Raw genomic sequence first — 12,621 nt, forward strand, 5'->3', positions numbered from 1 at the left:
ACATAAAGTTGGATCTTGATTCCCCCCCATTAGAATTTTTCAGTTGGTTTATTTCTCCCCAATTGTTGTGTACCTCAGGCTTGACTGTACCTAAGAGTCACTTGGTAGGTATTAGTAACATAAAACAACCCCCGGTGAAACGGTGCTAGGTGCCCTTGGTTAACACATCAGCTTCACTTGTCATTTTTATCAAACCAAAACAAGCGGCAATGCCAGGCCCCACCACTAGATGTCCTAGTCTAGTTTTTCTTAGTGGGCCTTCATGACTCCATCCTGCAGCCTGCCCTGGACTGCGTGTTTCCAGCCCGCCTTCATCAGTGTCTTGGAGAAGGACACCCAGACCCCACTTGGCTTCTGTTCTGGACCCTCCATGATGTTCAAATGCTAACCATTAGTGTTAGAAGGCTGAGCATCAGAGGCTGAGGTTTTTCCCTAGCACACTGTTTAGGTGGTAAAGAAGGGAAGTTAAGAATCCGTGGTTAAGTCTTTTTGGATCTGGATGTATTTTTTCAAGCTCCCTTTCTGCCTTTCATTTTTGGTGTTAACAGTTCTCTGAATAGAATATTACTAGCCACTTACAGTCCTGTAAAGATTGGAGAAACGTTTGTACTGGGAAGGTACGTGACTCTTCCTTAGGTGAATTGATTATTTAACAGCGTCGGAGTGTTCATTTCTGCCAAAAGTACCAGCTCATTCTAGGAGTCACCTTTATCTTGTCTCATGTTACTTTCCATTTCCCGGCACAGTTTTGCTCCATCCCAAGTGTTCTGGTAAAGAATTTATATATAGCTTTCCCTGCCCCATGATTGTCTGAGTATCATATTAAGATGTTTGGAAAAAGACAAATCTCAGCTCCTATAATTTCTCATAATTGTGTGATTTCTTTGATGTTTACTTTATGGGGTCCTTATTTGAATTAAAAGATAAATTTTATCAATTGCGTTAGTATAGTATCTTACATAGTGAGCATTCACAAATGTGATATTGTTACTGTAAATATAATAATCTCCATTTTGTTTCATGTATTTTTTATTTATTGTTAAATCATAGCTGTGTACATTAGTGCAATTGAGGGGTACAATGTGCTGGTTTCATATACAATCTGAAATATTCTCATCAAACTGTTCGACGTAGCCTTCATGGCATTTTCTTATTGTATGTAGACATTTGTATTCTGCCTAAGAAGCAGGGACACTTTGCATTTGCTGTTTGTTCTTTACTATCAAGACCGGAATTTCACACACACAATGAATGTTTAGATCAATGAGTCACTTTTAATATTAGGTGATTTTTTTTTTTTTTCTGGAAAGGGGATTTACAGTATTAGGAATTCCTTTGATCTGTAGCCAGCTCCCCAAGTGGAAGTAAAGGCGTAATGGAATTATCTTGTACCCTGTACCATCCTCTGTATTTCTAAGGATGACGTTCTTCCCCTTCTGCATTCTCATGTATGATAAATTTGAGATCTAGGTAGGTTAGACAGCTATCTGCAAAATCTGGTTTCCTTGACAACCATCATATTGAATAGTAAGGGCCTGTGATGGGGATGGGGGGATGAATGTCAATATAGCCACAGTCTAAGTCTTCTGAAGCAAGGCTTCAGGGGTAAGGTTGAAATATTTGAAATTGCTGCAAGACCTTTGGTTAATGTTTGTGAGATGTATTACAAGGGCTCAGTGAAGCCACCATCTGTTCAGGGTGACCAGACTCATTTTGGTTGTCAGCCAGAAGAAATTCAGACTGCCACTAATAAGATTGGCCTATGAGTCTTTCTACTTTACCAAGAGAGTTTTGCCTTCCGTGTGTTATGAAAGAAAGAAAAGAAACAATTTTTAAAGCAACCAGAAATGAATTGTAGGGCTCCTCTGGTTCAGCCTCCTGAAACCTCTTTACCTGCTTAAGAGTTACCCCCACGTGTCCCATGCTTTTGGAGTGAAATTCACCTGCAAAGTGGATCTCTGCCATGGGGACAGAGATTGTCACAGGCAAGGACTTCACCTACAAAGTGCTACAGAGCCCTCTGAAAATGGAGAGCAAAGTGCCTCATTAATGCAGAAGAGAGTGGAGCCTCTTTAATGCAGCCTGCCCAGCTGCCCTTTAGGCGGCTCCCTGTGAAGGAGGTGGTGTGAGTGGAAAGCAGGGGTAGGCTGAGACAGAGGGAAATTGCTCCCCAAATCTCTAGATGGACTTGACAACAGAGAAGTGTGTTTTCTGATTCAGCTGCCTTTGATTCAACTCATGCAGGCAGGAACTGCCAGATTCAGCAGCTGCTACTACCTGGAGTCAGGTGGTTGACGTGCTTGGGTGCTTTTGTACATGCCTGTATTTTGTGGCTGCTTTTGTGTTGTATGATCTGTTAGAGCAGAATTTCTTCACCTCTTTTTAAAAAATAATTGCCCCCCCCACAGGCCTTTTAGATCCCCCCCCAAAGTAAAAGATCAAACTATTGAAATATCTTTTTTTCTTCCATAAGAACCAATTTTTGACCCTTTTAAAAATGCATATGGCCAAGCATGGTGACTCACTCGTGTAATCCCAGCACTTGGGGAGGCCTAAGTGGGAAGACTGCTTGGGGCCAAGAATTTGAGACCAGCCTGGACAATATAAGATCCGATCTCTACCAAAAAAAAAAAAAAAAAGGCCAAGAGTGGTGGCTTATACCTGTAATCCCAGCCACTCAGGAGGCTGAAGTGGGCAGATTGCTTGAGCCCAAGAGTTCAGGTCTTTCATACTGAGCTATGGTTCAGTCACTGGACTTCAGCTTAGGTGACAATGAGACCCTATGTCCAAAAAAAAAAAATGCATGCATTCATAGGGTACGTTTATGGTAATAAGGAAACAAAAGTCTTTTATTCCCCCCTTACATTTAACAGCAGAACAATTATCTCCATTTTGAGCACTTTTCAGCAGGAAAGTATATAAACATACCTACACACACAGCCAGCCCTCTGTAGCTGGGGGCTCTGAATTCACAGATTCAACCAACTGAGGATCAAAAACATTTGGAAAAAAATACAGATGGTAGTGTCTGTACTGAACATGGACAGATTTATTTTCTTGTCATTGTTTCCTACACAATACAGTATCAGAACTAGTTACAGAGCATTTACATTACATTAGAGCAGCGGTTCTCAGCCTTCCTAATGCTGGGGCCCTTTCATATAGTTCCTGTGGGTCGCGACCCACAGGTTGAGAACCGCTGCAAAGGAGTATTACAAGTAATCTAGAGATAATAAGTACACAGGAGGATGTATGTAGGTTTATGCAAATACTATGCCATTTATATGAAGGACTTGAGCTTGTGTGGGTTTCAGTGTCCTCAGGGGTCCTGCGACTGGTCCCTCGTGGGTACTAAGGAAGGACCCCCCCCCCACACACACACACACACACATCCATGTACGTACATGCAACTTTGAGTTAGAGTTGGGGGATCTAGCTTAACCTGCCCATCTTCTCTCTAGGCTATACTCTTGTGCCCCAGTTGCTGGAGATGTCTTTACACGTAGACATATGTGCATGGATAGGTCATGGCAAACACTGTTAAAACACTGTGCTATCTTAGAACTAGAACACCAACTGTATGTCTTTGGCGTCCCATCCTCCAGTCTCTCCCCTTCCCACTGCCTGTCAGGGTAAACCACCATGCTGAATGCTTTGATAATGCCTTTTGAAATCATTCCTTGTATCTGCGGAAACTGTACTATTATTCCCTCCGAGCAGTCACTTGGCACAGAGCCTCAGACCGAGCAGCCTCTGCATAATGTGTTGGATAGGTGAATGAGTGAATGATGAAACGGGTTCCCCGTCAGGAGGAGTGGTTCTCGGTAAGCGCTGTTTGTGTGAATGTATTGTTTTACTTTTTCAAAGCTGTTCATGGAGTGCGTTCCGTGTCAGACTCCGTGCTAAGTATGCATACGTAAATACATACTGTGCACTGTACTAAGCAGAATTGCAGCTTCTAAAAATATTAAGTCCAGCTACGCAGGAGCTAATGCAATTTTCCCCTCAGTGCATTGAAAAATCTATTAGTTAAGAAGGCAGCTATATTTCAGGAAATTAAACCACTGTAACAGTCCAGTTCACAAATCAGAAATCCTCATGCTTTGAAATGCTCCGTTTTATAACATAAAAGTACTGAGGGGTGTTCAGGCAATCCGGAAATGCTCCAGTGACCAGTCCCCTGCAGCTTTGCAATGCTAAATAGAGGATGCCTCTACCTGCTGGGTGATGAGAGAGGAAGGGGTTTGTATCACCAGTGGGGGGAGGGATGTGTCTGGGGGTCCATGATCACCTTCACCTTAACTCTCTGTGCCTGTATTATCATTCTAGAATTGCTTATGTTTGTGGAAGATGAGTTTCTCAGTAGAATTCTGAATAATGAGCATTTTAAATGGAAGCCAGTGAATCTTATAGGGTTGTATGCTCTGAATAAATGTTCGCTGATGCTCAGGGGAGATTGCTGTCACCTGCAAAGACCAGCGTCGAAACTCTCACAAGGTTTCCTGTTACTGTAGGAAGACGTGACGTGTGTAATTCTGCTCTCCTGTTGATGCTGGTTACTCAGAATTTCACTGACCTACAGCTGCTTTTATTGAAACAGGATTTCTAACTTCAAAAGGAAGTACAGCCAGGAAACCTTTTAGATCTCACAATCATAAACGACCTATGAGGTATAGAGTTACCTAAAGAACTGCTAATCTTACATCAACACTTTCTTTTATTAATCTTTGAGAAAGGTCTTCTCTCCCTCTACATCCAAAAAAGTATCAATTTCAGGTGGGACGTGTAATTATGGTGGAGCTACCTTGTGACTTGTTGCTGAACAATAAGTTGGTTATTGATCTAGGATAAATGATTCACCCAGGAAGGCCTTGAGAAAGACTGTGTTCTATGTCTCTTAACTTGCCTTTCTTAGACCATAATCTGAGGGTACCTATTTGGAATGCCCTAGGGTGCTGCTTAAAAATACATATTTCTGGACCCTGACCAAGGCCTTAAGAATCATAATACCTCTTGATAATTACCCTGGGTATCTGCATTTTCCTTAGACTTCTCTGAGGTTCTGATGCCTCTCAGCTACCTTCTGTTAATCTTTTCTCCAGAAGTCTAGAATATATTCCAAAAATACAGATGAGATCACATCTCTTTACTAATAAAAGATTTTTTTGATTTCCCCCACTATCACTAAAATAATTGCCTAGTGCTCTTGAACACGGCGTGCAATGTTCTGCGGCCATGGCCCTTTCTAGGCTTTCTGTATTCTTCTCGGTCATTTCCAACTCCAGGCTTTACCAACAAGCATGTTACACTGTAGTCGTGTCACGCACACACATTACACTGTAGTCGTGTCACGCACACACATTACACTGTAGTGTCACGCACACACGTTACACTGTAGTCGTGTCGCGCACACAGTTGTTCGTATCTCTGTACCTTCATGGATGCTAATATTTCTCCTGTCGTACTTTTCTTCCAGTATTCTAGCCTTTCAACTCAAGTTTTCAAGACCAAATTTTAGGCTCATCTCTTCTTCCCAACATTTCTATCTGCTTATTCTCTTTCCTTTCTTTGCACTCCCCTTGCAGGGATGGGGAATCAGTGGCCTTGGGACCACCTGTGGCCTTCTGGATCCTTGATTGCAGCTTTTTGACTGACTCCACATTTTGCAGATAAAATCCTTTTATTAAAAAGAATGCGGCAGAGAAAAATGAAGCTTTTCTTGCCTCCTTTGGTGTTTAAAAAAGAACAATTTGAAATCAGAAGGCTGCAGGCTCCCTGCACCCCTCCCCCTCCTTCCCTGCTGCTGGTCAGTAGGGTCCACATCCATGGACTCAACCAGCTGAGGACTGAATGTATTTGAAAAAAAAAAAAAAAAAAAGATACTTGCGTATATACTGAACATGTACAGGCATTTTTCTTGTCATTATTCCCTAAACCATACACTAGAACAACTATTTACATGGCTTTTACATTGTATTAGGTATTATAAGTAATCTAGAAATGATTTAAGGAATACAAGAGGGTGTGCAGAGGTTATGTGCAAATACTAAGCCATTTTATATCAGAAACTTGAGCATCTGTGGATTTTGGTATTCAAGGGGGGAGTGGCCTGGAACTGTGCCCCCATAGATATCAAGGAGCCTGTCCTTGGCGTTTATCACAGTCCAGTTCATACTGTTCTATAATTACAGATGTGATGGCTAATTTCCAAGGCGGCACCCAGTAGTCCCCATCTCCCAGTGTCAATCACACCCTTGGCTTGCCCCTCCCCACTGTGCATGAGCTGACCTATGTGACCAATAAGACATTGCAGAAACGACACCATAGTGACTTCTGAGACCAAGTCATCACAGACATCCCAGCTTCCACCTTGCTTTTTCTCAGACCACTCACTTTGGAGTAGCCAGCTGCTGTGTTGTAAAGACACACAAGCATCCCTCTGGGGCGGTCCATGTGGCAAAGAACTGAGGTGTCCTTTTAACAGCCAGTGTCAGCTGCTGGGGATGTTTCAGGGAGCCATCCTAGAAGTAGATCTTGCACCCCAAAGTAAATAGTCAGGTGACTGACTCAGGTGACTTCTTGATGGCAGCCTCATGAGAAACCCTGAGCAAGAACCATTCAGCAAATGTGCTCCCAGATTCCTGATGCCCAAGAACCAGGGGGGATGACAAATGACAGTTGCTGTTTTCAGCTGCAGTGTTTTGAGGGAACTTGTTATGCAATAATGGATAATGAACACCCACTGGACCGTGACTCCAGAGAGCACCAGCCATGTTTTATTCATGATGGGGCTCGCCCCTCCCCCTCCTCAGACCTGGCCCATGTTAACTGTTCCATAAATGTTTATTTAAATCATCTCAACAGAACTAAACTGGAGTTTCTCTTTGCTGGCAAGGGTAAATATTCACAAATGCAGATGCTCTTTTTTTTTTGTGAGACAATTTCACTTGTTACCTGGGCTAGAGTGCTGTGGTATCATCATAGCTCACAGCAACCTCAAACTCTTGGGCTCAAGTGATCCTCTTGCTCAGGCTCCCAAGTAGCTGGGACTACAAGTGTGCACCATGACCTCTGGTTGTTTCTTTTTTTCTTTTTTCCTTTTCCTTTTTATAATTTTCAGGGTTTTTTGTTGTTTTTGTTGTTGAGACAAAGTCTCACCCTCTGCCCTGAGCACATTGCAGTGGCATCATAGCTCACTGCAACCTCAGACTTGGGCTGTGGGCATCCTGCTGCCTCAGCCTCTGGCAGTGGGGATCTCACTCTCACTCAGGGTTGTTTGAGCAATCCAGCTGTTTTGGCCTCCCACAGTTCTAGGATTAGAGGCATGAGCCACAGTGCCAGGCACAACGCTTTAATAAATGTGAAACGATATTAACAATCAGCAATAATAGCTGATGTTTATGTATAACACCACACTCCCATAGGCTATGTGCTGTAAGTATCCACATTTTACAAACGAAAAAAACAGAGGTGTATAAGGATTTAACTGCTTTCCCAGAGTGACCCAGCTAGTGAACCAGGGAAAGCCAGGCAGACTCCAGAGTGTGTGTTATTGTTTTAAAAGTTCACATTGAACCCTTATCATGTGATATGCACTGTGCTGGGCACCTTGGTTCTCCTACCTCATTTAATGCTTTTTCAAACCTTAGGCAATGCATATTATTTTATCTGTTTTCTAGGTGAGAAGATTGAGGATTAGAGAAGTGACCTTGCCAGGGTGGTGGTGGTGGAGTCTGAATTTTTTTTTAATTTTATTAAATCATAGCTGTGTACATTAATATCATGGGGCACCATACACTGGTTTTATAGACCATTTGACATATTTTCATCACACTGGTTAACATAGCCTTCCTGGCATTTTCTTAGTTACTGTGTTAAGACATTTTGGAGTCTGAATTTTTAATCTGTCCCAAACTCATGTTCATTTTGAGATTCTTCTCTGAGGTATCCCCCAGAGTCTCTGCCCCACCTGAGCCCCCCTCCTTCCTTTCCTCCACAATTATGTTCTGAATATACAGGTTGGTTGCCAAGACAACCACTCAGAAACAACATGAAAGGCAAATGTCTTTTCAAACATTGTGTAGCTGGGATGACTTCTTTTTTTAATTTTTAAAAATGTGTCAAGGTGATTTATAATCCACAGCAAAATGTTGCTATGGGTAAGAAATCTATTTTGGGCAATAAATATTTTCAGTATGATAGAGGAAAAGCTTACAGACTACAAATATAGGAACTCCCTAGGAAGGAAGCTGGGATAGGGTGCCATTCCTCCTATTTTACATATGAGAAAATTAAGGCCCAGAGAACTCCCTGTAGGCCTGAGGGAGAAGAGAGGGGAAGACAGGCAGAGTATGGAGGGTGGAGGACTAAAAGTTGGGGTAAGGGAAATGACCCCCAGACTTCAGGTACTAAGATAATAATGCCCAGCTTTTAAGCCTGTTAGGAGGGGTTTGAATACAGAGCTCTCACCACCATACCTGCCACCAAGGAAATGCTGGGTGTGTGCTTTTTTTTTTTTTTGTAGAGACAGAGTCTCACTTTATGGCCCTCGGTAGAGTGCCATGGCATCACACAGCTCACAGCAACCTCCAACTCCTGGGCTTAAGCGATTCTCTTGCCTCAGCCTCCCAAGTAGCTGGGACTACAGGCGCCCTCCTGGGTATGTTTTTTTAGTGTTATTGTTACTAGAGTATCTAATGCCTCCTGAAAAATCAACATTTTCAAGAAGTAGGTGTCAGTTCCTGATAAAACCAGCCTCTTACAGATCTTCCCTTCTGTCTGTCAAAGGCCATAAACTTGACCTCCACCATTGAGACATGGAGGCGGCCACCTTTAGAGTCCATCTGCTGTCTAGCTCTCCACCTCTGTGTTCATGCCACTATTCTGGTCAGGTCTTCTGAGTAATTTTTCTGTGGACCACCCAGCATCAGATGGAACCCAGAATCACCTCGTAGAAATTCCCCTTAGTGTCCACTGAGTAACTTGAAACTTCAGGGAGGTAAATGTCACTTTGAGAACGTTTCTCCGACTCCACCTTACATAAAACCCTGAAAACCATCGTGTGCTCCTTTATCTAAGAGCATTAGGTGGTAGTCTCGGGCATGATTGCATTTTTGCTAATTAAAGCTTAGACCATGCTGCTTAGAATTATTAACAGCCATCATAAGGATAATAGTCTGTCCATTAAAATAAGCCCAGCTTTCAGTTTTGTTGCTGTTTTAATTATGCAAACCCTCTGGCATGTGGATAATGATGAGAGCCTGGGGATACTGCTGCTTGTCCAAGTGTTGTCACCTCTGTGGGACACTCTTGGGTAAGTCTGGGTGCCGCCTTCCAGGCGTGGTCATCCTTTCTGAGGAGGCTCTTTTCACCTTCTGTCCCTGGGTTGCGTGCGTGGCCACTCCCACCCACCTTCCTGTTCCCCAAACTCAGAACGTGCTGTCAGATTTAGAGACCTACCAGAGGGGCTCTGCATTTTCCAGATTAAAATTCAGTTAGAGATTTTGATAATCTGTTGTATGGGAGAAGGTGATAAATAGCTTATGTCCCTGATACAACCATCTGTGTTCCTGATTTCCTCTTTACTGTCAAAGGTACCATAACTCTCTGCTTCTTTTTTCTTTTGAGATAGTCTCACTCTTTTGCCCTTGGTACAGTAGAGTGCTATGGTGTCATAGCTTACAGCAACCTTCAACTCTTCCACTCAAGCAATCCTCTTGCTTCAGTTTTTCAATTTATAGAGACAGGACTGGTCTCGAACTCCTGAGCTCAGGAGATCCCAGAGTGCTAGGATTACAGGTGTGAGCCACCATGCCTGGCCTACTCTCTGCTTTCATCAGTCTCAAAAACACATCATCTAAGCTGTGATGGTGCTAACAGACGTCCACTGGTGGGACAGAAGTGGGCTTAGCAGAGGCCCCTTGAGGGCCCAGCGTGCAGTCAGATGGATCCTCCTACCAGTGTGTGAACTACATTCTGTAAGCCCCCATTCTGCAGATGAGAAAACTAGGACCCTTGGAGGCTAAGTGATTTGCCTGAGGTCACACAGCTCATTAGAAGTGGAACCCATTCTAAGCCGCACCTCTCTGGTGCACCTACTGACCCCTGACATGCGTGGATGTGGACACTTCTCTTAGGTGAGAAAAACAGCAAAGGTAGGGTGTGAACGGAGGCATGGCTGACCGCCTGGTCATGCATATTCATCAGACTGTTTTTGAGTAATTACTATACCGTTGCCACAGTGGAAAAAGACATCGTCCCTGCCTCAAGGAGTTGCAGTCAAGTGCAGGCGAGAGACATGGAAAATTAAACACAGTGTGACACCCTGGTGTGCTAAGGAAGGGAAACAGCTTGCTTGGGGAGCCCAAACCCAGCCTGGGGCGATGGGGAGGTGGCGACAGGGAGGCAGCGACTGCTAAAGTGAGACCGGTAGGAACAGCAGAGTGTGGACGGAGAGGAAAGTGTGCCAAAGACACTGCCCGGGCTCGGGGAGAGCCTTTTGTAATAAACATACCTTACTTCTTTCACAAGTACCTTCTCCCAGATTCCTGTTTTCTACCCTTTGCTGGGGCTTTCTTTCTGAATACAAGCTCACCCGAGTGCCTCCTTTACTTCTAGTTGAACATGTGGATTTGCTTCATTATGTATTAAGTTGGGGACCTGGAGCAATATTCAGGCCTGGGCTCACGTTGAGATTAATTTATTCCTGTAGTCTTCCTGTTCTGCGTTGCATCCGAGAGCCTCACATGTGTGTTAAAAATAAAGCTGAGAGTCAGGGCGATCTAATTAGATGGCTTAACCCAACACTCTGGTGTTCAGTCTACACCAAGCTCTCCTGCTTTGATGGTAACCAAAATAGATGAATAAGTTAATCAAAGGTCTGATTAAATAGCACAGCTCTGCAGCATAGGCTGGTGATTGCCAAGCTTCAGTTCAAGGCAAATTGTCAGGGGAGAAAAGAAACTGAGCTGAGTTCCAAAGGCCAGTGCTTTCATGAGGAAGAGTTTTGTAAAGCACACTGGAGGGAATTACTCACGGAGTCCTCAGATCTTAAGGTGACAGCTAGTCAGGAAGCTAACTCCAAAAGAAGGATAATGCGTCTGGGGAAAGAGCATGAGCCTTCCCCCGGCAGATTCTGACTATAGCTTTCTATCTTGCTTGGTGGGGGATTGCAGACAAATCACTGTCCTTCCTGTACCTGGCTGCCGTGGGCCTGTTCATCCTTCCATCTGTCTGTTCCAGATACATCTTTTGTCCCTAGTACGTACAAGGCATTATACTCTGATCATCACTTGTTTATGTCCTGTATCAACAGCTTGACTCTGCTGATGGTATGAGGTTTAACCCTCCAGATCTTGTACCCCCTTTGTACCACATGAGGCTGGTGTATTAAGACTGTGTCCCCACTCTCACTGTCCTCTGGCTTCTGTTTGGGTTGGCCCGAGGGACACCCTACCAGGAGATCAGTGGACAGGAGCAGAATGAAGCTGAGATATTTTTCCCTGTTCCCGTCCCGTGGGTTGCCACAGGTAGCCCACGCCACACTACTGAAGGTTGCTGCCCCTGCCTGAGTAACCGCATGGTCCATGTCCCTGCCCCTAATGCTGTATACATTTACTTAAATACTCCAGGTTAAAATTTTCTTAGACTCCCTAAGTTTGAATGTGCCGATAGAAGTATCACATCCAGGCTCATAGAAGTAAGTGATTGCCTTTTGTAAATGGTAGAAACTCAGAAAGGCTTAGCAAACATTAGGTGACATGACAATGAACTGACACTACCAGAATCGGAGTCCAGGTTTGTCTGACTCCAGAACCTAAAGTTCTGTGCCCTGCTACATCCCAGAGGCCCTCGCGTCCAGGATGCAGCTCTGAAAGAGACATTGGTATCTAAATACCAGGAACAACATGGGGGGCTCAGGAAAGGGGACAAGAACTTACGTTTACTGAGTGTTCTTGTGTATCAGGTTCTGGAGTCCCACCCACCTTTAATTTCTGCATCAGCCTGTGATGGGGAAGCCATCTTCATTTTGTTAAGAAACTGAGGCTCGGAGAGATCAAACACTAGAGCCTAGATTTGGACACCTGTCCCCTTGCCCTCTTCCATGCTGCCTGGGGACAAGGTGACGGGGAATACAGATGTGGTGAATAGTTCCGTCCATCAATGTGTTTTCTTTTGGGGTTAAAACTATGTTCATGTAAGCAAAGGACCACTGGAAAATTGGAGTCGCAAAAACAGTGTTGTCAAATAAACCTTGATGATGAATGCTTAAGGTGGAGTGGATTGGAGACACGGAGCTGGTCACACGAGTGAGCCTGGGGAGTCCTTCCTCACTGCGGTCTGACCTCGGCAGCTGATGCTCTGTTTCCCCACTGTCACTGATGAACCAGATTGCGGTGTGTCTGAAATGAACCTGGTGCAGTAGTCATTGCTCATTTTAAAAAGTTGGAAAGAGTGCTCGCTTCGGCAGCACATATACTAAAATTGGAACGATACAGAGAAGATTAGCATGGCCCCTGCGCAAGGATGACACGCAAATTCGTGAAGCGTTCCATATTTAAAAAAAAAAAAAGAAAAAAAAGTTGGAAAGAGTATGTTCGTTAAATTCACGTGTGTGTGTGT

The 12,621-nt window shown here is 44.0% G+C and overlaps 1 protein-coding gene and 1 non-coding gene across 4 annotated transcripts in view; both read left to right on the top strand.

Moving 5' to 3' along the window:
- LARGE1 (LARGE xylosyl- and glucuronyltransferase 1) overlaps positions 1-12,621 on the top strand; it is a 559,980-nt gene that overhangs the window by 278,513 nt on the left and 268,846 nt on the right. The gene's annotated exons all lie outside the window — the stretch shown is intronic.
- LOC128582677 (U6 spliceosomal RNA) lies at positions 12,454-12,560 on the top strand. Its single transcript, XR_008379124.1, has one exon. It is a non-coding gene; the product is annotated as a U6 spliceosomal RNA (small nuclear RNA).

The sequence above is a fragment of the Nycticebus coucang genome, chromosome 3, assembly GCF_027406575.1.
Source record: "Nycticebus coucang isolate mNycCou1 chromosome 3, mNycCou1.pri, whole genome shotgun sequence".
Taxonomy (NCBI): domain Eukaryota; kingdom Metazoa; phylum Chordata; class Mammalia; order Primates; family Lorisidae; genus Nycticebus; species Nycticebus coucang.